Source organism: Papaver somniferum, chromosome 2, assembly GCF_003573695.1.
Source record: "Papaver somniferum cultivar HN1 chromosome 2, ASM357369v1, whole genome shotgun sequence".
Taxonomy (NCBI): Eukaryota; Viridiplantae; Streptophyta; class Magnoliopsida; order Ranunculales; family Papaveraceae; genus Papaver; species Papaver somniferum.
This window is the reverse complement of record NC_039359.1, coordinates 1,008,013-1,015,338: the sequence shown is the minus strand read 5'-3', so window position 1 is coordinate 1,015,338 and position 7,326 is coordinate 1,008,013. Positions and strand designations below refer to the sequence as shown.

At 38.8% G+C, this 7,326-nt stretch overlaps 1 long non-coding RNA gene across 1 annotated transcript; it reads right to left on the bottom strand.

The window, feature by feature from the left end:
* Positions 1-1,080: 1,080 nt before the first annotated feature.
* Positions 1,081-2,460, bottom strand: LOC113352913. The gene is made up of 3 exons (XR_003360986.1): positions 1,967-2,460; positions 1,516-1,662; positions 1,081-1,435 (listed from the first exon to the last, which is right to left on the bottom strand). It is a non-coding gene; the product is annotated as an uncharacterized LOC113352913 (long non-coding RNA).
* Positions 2,461-7,326: the final 4,866 nt, after the last annotated feature.

Genomic DNA, 7,326 nt, shown 5'->3' with positions numbered 1-7,326 from the left:
AATTGCAAGAGTTAAAGAGATATAAGCTCGCTATATAATTCCTTGATCGAGTTTCATTAAGTTGAACTCTTGGAATTGTATTGAGTTTGTCCATACAGATTTCCTAAGAAAAAGTTGGTGGTGTATTTTGGTACCCCGTTTTCAAAGACATCTCTCTACAAATCATGGTGAGTGAAGAAAAATAAATTGGTGGGAATTAAGAGTTGAAATGGGTTGAGTTTATAGGGAAAATAATTAGAGCTATTGGATGATGAAAATCAGATGCAGACGTTGACGGGCAGAAAAAAGGCGAGCCGTCCACGGATTTACTTGAATCGCACGGATGGAGGAAGGCCGCTAGCAGCTGATGATGATTCGCGCGGTATAAAAAGAGATGCGCGGCCGCACCTTAAATTTGTCAGTTTATCGGACCATTTTTCTCTTTTGTTGTGTCTATAATGCGTTCAAAATGAACAAATCAAAGATCAGTTCACTCTAACTCTGGAGGAGCTGCCCTAACCTTGAGCACTTCAATGCATTCTCTTTTCCTATAAAAGAAGCATAAATAAATAAGAATAATTTTGAACAAAAGATGGTAAAAATTGAAATGCACGACACTGGAATCCGTCTGACACTTGACTTCTTAGTTTTGCCGCCAAATAAAAGAAAACTGAATATGCTCCTTTTACTATTATGTGTATGTACAATGGAGAAGCAGTAGGTTGAAAGACAAATTTGAAGACCACGGTTGGTTGCACTTGCACCATCGGTAGGTTCAATGACAAACGGGAAGACAACTGTTTGTTGCTCCATTAGCATTTATTACGAAACAAAGCCGTGCATCCCCACTGTCAGTTGCACCACTGGTCGGCTTGTTATCCGTGAGGTTTCTGGTAAGTTAAATAGTCGATCGGACTTTAGATCTGAATTTTCAGGTGTAGTCGGAAGTCCGGTTAACCATCTATTGAGAACACACTAACTCCAATTTGTGGAAAATGAAAAAAAAGAAAGAGATGATTTTGTTGGACAAAAATGAAGAACCTTGAAAGAAAAGACTGACTGAAAACTGTATTCACAGAACAAAAATAACAGAGAAAAGACTAAAAATTAATGAGCCTCTTTATTTTCATTCCTCAAATTAAGATGTTCCAGAAAAAGAGATTCTGTTCTTCCGTATACCACCAACACAGAAACACCCCTAAACCGAAATTAAACAGAGATTCCTTCCTTATACAGAGACGACCCTAGAAACTAACAGAGAAGAAGAAGAAGAAATAAATAAATAAACAGCTTTTTACATACTACTAATTACTAATTTTTATGACCATGAAATTAAAAATATGGTAAGATTAATAACAAATAGTTTCTGATCTTTCTTCATCTTCTTCAGGGCTTTAAAGAAATCCATTCATAACGACCCTCCAAAGGAACATCCTTGGTGATATCATAATTATACCTGCAAAAGACACAAGATTTAGTCCAGAGTTTTCTTATAAATTAAGCTTTTAGAATAAAATCTTAAATCTCACCCCTTACTTTTCTAAAAATCGCTTGTGTTCATGCTTCTCAAATGCAGAAAAGAATTCTTTAATCTCTGTTTCTGTTGGCATCTTCTCATCAGATAATTTCCTACTCTTAGAATTAGCTTCAGAACTCATTTCCAGACCTTCACTTTCAGAATCTCTGCAGACAAGTAAAGAAATTTAAAAACAGAGAGGCAAGAATACAAAACCAGAGTTCCAATTTCCAGGTTTAAAAGAAGAATACCAAGAGACAGAGGAAACGGAAAGAACAACAAAAAAAAGCTGTAGATACGGGGGGTTTTAAAAAGGAAAACAAATCATCGGAGGGTTATTTTCAAATTCAAATCCCTATTGTTTTTCTCCCTGAAATTTGTTAACAATAACGGAAATTAATTTGATAGAAAGAAAAATTAAAAGAAGCAAAATTAAATTCCGTATCTTCTGTTATTATTTCTTTCTCTAACCTCCACAAAATCTCGCAACATCAGATTTCTTTTTTCACCGGTAACCAAATCACATGATCTGTTATTTATACCACTTACTGAGCAGGACATTACAGTATGAACACACTTATTTGTTGATAATGATAGCGCCGGAGAAGACACCATTAATTCCGGTTTTATGATGATAAATTTCTTTTCTTCTGGTTGGAAGAAGAACAATAACTCTCCATTAAATAACACACTACTACTACTTGTTGTTATTGTTGCTGCTGCAGTATTAGTAGTAGACATATTTAGGGTTCCCACTCTAGTTTTTCCTGCAAAATTACTTAATTCCGCCATGAACCCTAACTTTGCAACCAATAACTTTCCTTCTGTTCACAAATTTCACATCTCTCTGCTCTAAAACCATCCTCACCGGCTCGGCTGTCCCCTCTGGTTTTAGAGGCGGGGAGAAAGCGAGTGTAGATTCTAGAGTCTAGAGTTTCAGAGAGGAGGCGATTGAAGTTAGATAGGAGAAAATCAACGGTTGTGATTTATAGTTTTTATTGTTGTGTGAAGGGTGCTTAAATAACTGCACGACAGTGCGTCGCCCCCGTTACGGTTACTCTATGGTCGACACGTGTAAGTTTGTAGGGAAATTTGAGGACATTTATAGGCGGTGATTTGACTTAGAATTGTAGGTCAGAGAGTGACGGTGCGTTGCAACGGGATTCTGCACCGTATCCTCAAGTTTGTTAGTATGTGGTATCTGTACTACTGTATTCTCAAATGTTCTCGTGAACGAATTAATTTACCAAGGATCCCCCGCCGTCTATTCAGCTATTTCAGGAACTAACGTAGACTGAGCAGGGGGTTTTTATCGTTAAGGAAAATGTTCCTGTAACGCAACCAGAACCAGCTCAATACAGAATTCATTTCATTTGTATTTTCAACTTGTCAAACGACCTGTGGAATTGTTTGATTCTCAACTAGTCAGGACTATTTGCTGGGTTCACATGATACTTGTAATTAAGTTTTCAGAAATTCCAAACAAGCATAAAAAGGAAATTACCAAATCCGGTTATCGGATTCTAAGAAACTAATTAAATTACAAGTATACCAAAAAAATGTTCATTTTGTTCAATATTTAATCATTCTTATTAAAAAAAAAATTGTTATCAATTGGTTCCAGGTGCTGGGGATCTCATATGTATTAAAATCAAATAAAAAACGTGCTTGAGAAGTTATGTGAATATTGATTATGATTATCTCTTTTAATTAGTCTTTTCCGCAATCGAAGATTTAAATGGTGAAAGTTACACTTTCGAAAAAATACAACCATATAGAACATAGCCAGTATTGATTTCAGCATCATGTTGTTTCACAGGAGTCTTCAATTTCCTAATCCAAGAAGAAACACAAAAGTATGTTAAATTAAACACTATCATTACATAAATACAATACATGTTAAAAGGAGAAGCTGAAATAGAAATAGCTAATAAACAAGACTAACACCAACAGGAAAAATAAACCTAAATAAAAATCTATAACTAAAAGGGAGAATAAACTGTACAAGATGGGAGCAAATTAAAGGGCTTAGTCTACTGTCCGGTCTAAACTAATGCGGTCTTAGCTAATCAGTCTTAACTAATTCGGTCTTAACTAATTAGAGGGCTATAGTTTAACAAGTGAAAAAGAAATAAATCAAAGAGAAGAGTGAAAGAAAAGGCCCCTTTACAGCCAAACCTAACCAACTAAAGACTCGGACACTTGTTTCTTGCAGATAATCTGAATGCAGACCCTTAAGCTAATTTTTTTTTCACAAAGCTGCCAGGATACTTTGAAGGAAAACTAACTTTGATGCCAAAAGAGAGGAGGAGCGTCACAGAAAGGATTAAAGGATATAAGCAAAAATGAATTGAAAAAAGACTTGCCTGGGGGTTGTTTAAGGATCAGCGGAGTTAAGGTCAGGGTCCGGGGGAACAACTTTTATTTTTATTTATTTTTCAAAAACCACAAAGATGATTTACAGAGAATAACTAAAAGATAAATCACCAGCATAAAGAAACTAAATGAAAACATACGATTAAATCAAGAAATAGTTATTAAGATTGATTCCACAAATATTAAGACGAAGACAGACATGCATGAACAGGCCAACACAACCAAATACTTTAAAAAAAAAAATCAATTCCTAACAAGATATAACAAAACTTTTTGATTCAAGACCTTTTATGAAGACAATCCCTTAAAGAAGACTGATGAGTGCTAAAAATTGTATATTTTTATCCCTTTTTGTTGGCAATTAACTCATCTTTTGTGCATTAATTCTACATTTTATCCCATATTCTGTATTTTCATTGTTTTCAAGAATAAATATTTTTCTTACTTAATTCTATATTTTTAGGTAATAAATAAAGTTTGGATGAATTGCGGAGCGGAATAGAGCAGAAAAGTGGTGGAAGCCGGGAGGAATTACGCAAGGAAGCCGCGAAGAATGGTGCGCACAAGACCAAAAAGCTAGGAATGGGCTCAAGAAGTAAGAATTGTTCTTAAAGAAAATATGGGCTTGGCATACCCAAGGCCCAAAACCCTTACCCAAACCCATTTTCTATATCCATACCCGCCTCCATTCTCAGCCGTTAGATGGGATTACATCGAAATCCAATGGTCGCTTCAGTAGAGTGCATCAATATCCGAGGTTCTTGTCAAACACCATAATGCCTAAATTCCAAACCTTCAGATTAGATTGCAGTTGAATCCTACGGTCGCTCCTATGCCTGTTCATCAAATCTCGATACTTCCGCTTAACACTACAGTACCTAACCCCATCTAGAGCCGTTAGCTTCGTTGCATCTCACAATCCAACGGTCGATACCAGATTCTTCTCTCTTAGCCGTCCGATGCAACTCATATCACATCATCCAACACTCTTCATACGCGGACATCAAAACTTGATGATCCACCTCACACCGAATCGACAGAACCTTATACCCAAACAGAAAAGAAAGAAAACCTAACTCTTCCATCTTGTTCCTTCTTCTTCAACCGTACCATCATCATGTCCGCCATCACCACCACCTTCTCCCCTGTCATCTCCACCAAACGCCGCCAACAACTCTCTCCACCAAACCGTATCTACCCACATCACCCCCATACCCTACATACATCTCTAGCCACCTATTTTACCCATTTCCCCTCTAATTTTCCCTTGAAACCCTAGGTGGGAAATTAGTAAAATAGGTGTGGCTATAAGACTGAATTGGAGCAGGAAAAGGACTGAGAGAAGGCAAAGAAGGATGGGTCGACGTCAATTTGAAGATTAGGTGAGTAACTTTAGGATTTTCAAAACCCTAATTTTAAAATTAGGGTTCATAAAAATTGGGTAGTTTCTGCTATAAATAGAGAGTGAGGTGTGTGTATGGAGGGGGATGCCTGGATTAGCCAGTGTGTCACCCAAGAGCACTGGAATAGCCAGTGTCTCAAGGGTTAGTGTTTAATTTGCAACTATCTTTATGTTTATTCCATTACTCTTGTTTAGTTTCAGTTCAGTTGCTCTTATTTAGTTTCAATTCAGTTCATGTTTTTGTTTTATGTCTTCTGTGTTTGTTTATGTTCAGTTCAATGCTCTGTTTAGTAATTGTTTTGTTGTTGTTGCTGTTATGTGATCTCTCATGTGTATGTGTATAGCTAGGCTGAGATGATGCCTTAAGTCACTGTTAGAGGTGGAATGTTAGGTTATAATTCTTGTAAATTGAGCTAATTTAGAAATGGAGGAATTTAGTGCTCATTAGCAAGCTTCTTCTCCTTCCATTCCATTTATGTATGCCCTGGAACATAGGCAGGCTTGAACCTTCACCTAGCTCCATTAGGGACAGGGATTTAACATAGAATTACACCATCTGGCTAGGTCACAAGGTGGATTCATAACCTAGTTGTGATGTTTAATGTTTTGTGTGAATGTTAGGCTAAAGCCTTTGAAGCATTGGATTGATTGAGCAGTGGGGAGAAACTAGTGCTCACTAGTGACTGTGAGCAAACTAGTTCTCTTCCCACTCTAGTTGTATGCCTAGGCTCCCAACTTTGCCTTTCATTTTTTGTATCTTGTTCTTTCTTCACTCTTGGCCTTTCATAACTGTTTTGTGCCCTGTTCTTCCTTTGCCTTTGGCCCTTGGCCATTGCCTTTCTTTTGTCACTGTCACTGCCACACCATCACTGCCTTTGGCCATTGGCCACTGTTTTTCTTCATTTTCCACTGTCCATTTTTCCTATATCAATTTTCACTGTTCTTGGCTTAGTGCCACCATTACTTCACTGCCATCTCTTCTTTTCTCCTTGCCTTGCTACTCAGCTGCCTTGGCCACTGCCCTGCAACCCTGCTGCTGCTGATGCTTTCCTTCCTCTTGCTACTGCTGCTGCTACTTCTTCTCCTGTTGCTGCTCCCAGCTCCTGTTGCCTTCACTTCTCCAGCCTTGCTGTGCTCCTGCCAGGCCCAGCCTTGTTTGCTGCTACTGCTCCAAACCCAGTTCAATAAAGCCCAGTTCATTCTTAGGGAATAAGGTCAAAACCCAAACTCAATTAAAAGCCCAGTGCACTTCAAGGGCCAAGCCTAGTGCACTTCAAGACCAACTGAGCCCAAGCTCAGTTCACTTCATTATCAAACAATCCTATAATCCAAAGGTACCCTAAGCCCAAAGCCCAAAAGGCTTCATAGTTAACCAACAACAAATTAGAGCCCAAAATAGCTAGAGAACTCCAAACACACCCAGTCTCTGTGGATCGACCCGTACTTGCACGAGCTACAACTGACGACCTGTGCACTTGCAGGTATCACTGTAGGCATCCATTTATTGTCTTATTTTCACATCTTTAAATGCCTGCCAAGTTTTTGGCGCCGCTGCCGGGGACTTGGCTGCCGTGTTTTTGAAGTTTTTCTTGCTGTTCTTTGCATACTCATACCTGCTGTGTAGTTCTTGTAAGCATCTGCATATTAGTGTAATCATCTGCATCTTAGTATAAGCATTTTTTTTGCATTTCTTGCTGTGAACTGCTGTGAACTGCAGCCCATTTGCACCTTTGTTGCTGGTTCTTCCTTGAACCTGGTGTTGCTGCTGCTGGTGCCAGAACTGCTGCCTGAAGTCCTGCTCTGTGCCTTGTGGTGCCTCTGAACTTGTGGTGCTGCTGCTGTGGAGCTGGTGCTGCACTATTGTTGCTAGAACTTGTGCTGCTGTGGTGCTCCTGCTGGTGCCAGGCCAAGTCTGCTGCAATCTCTGCTGAAGCTGCTGCAGCTGGTGTAAGATAAAGCCAAACTGGGCTTGTGAAGTGAACTGATTTGAACCAAGCCCAACTGGGCTGTAAGCTGCTGAAGGAGAAGAAAGACCAAAGCCCAACTGGGCCTT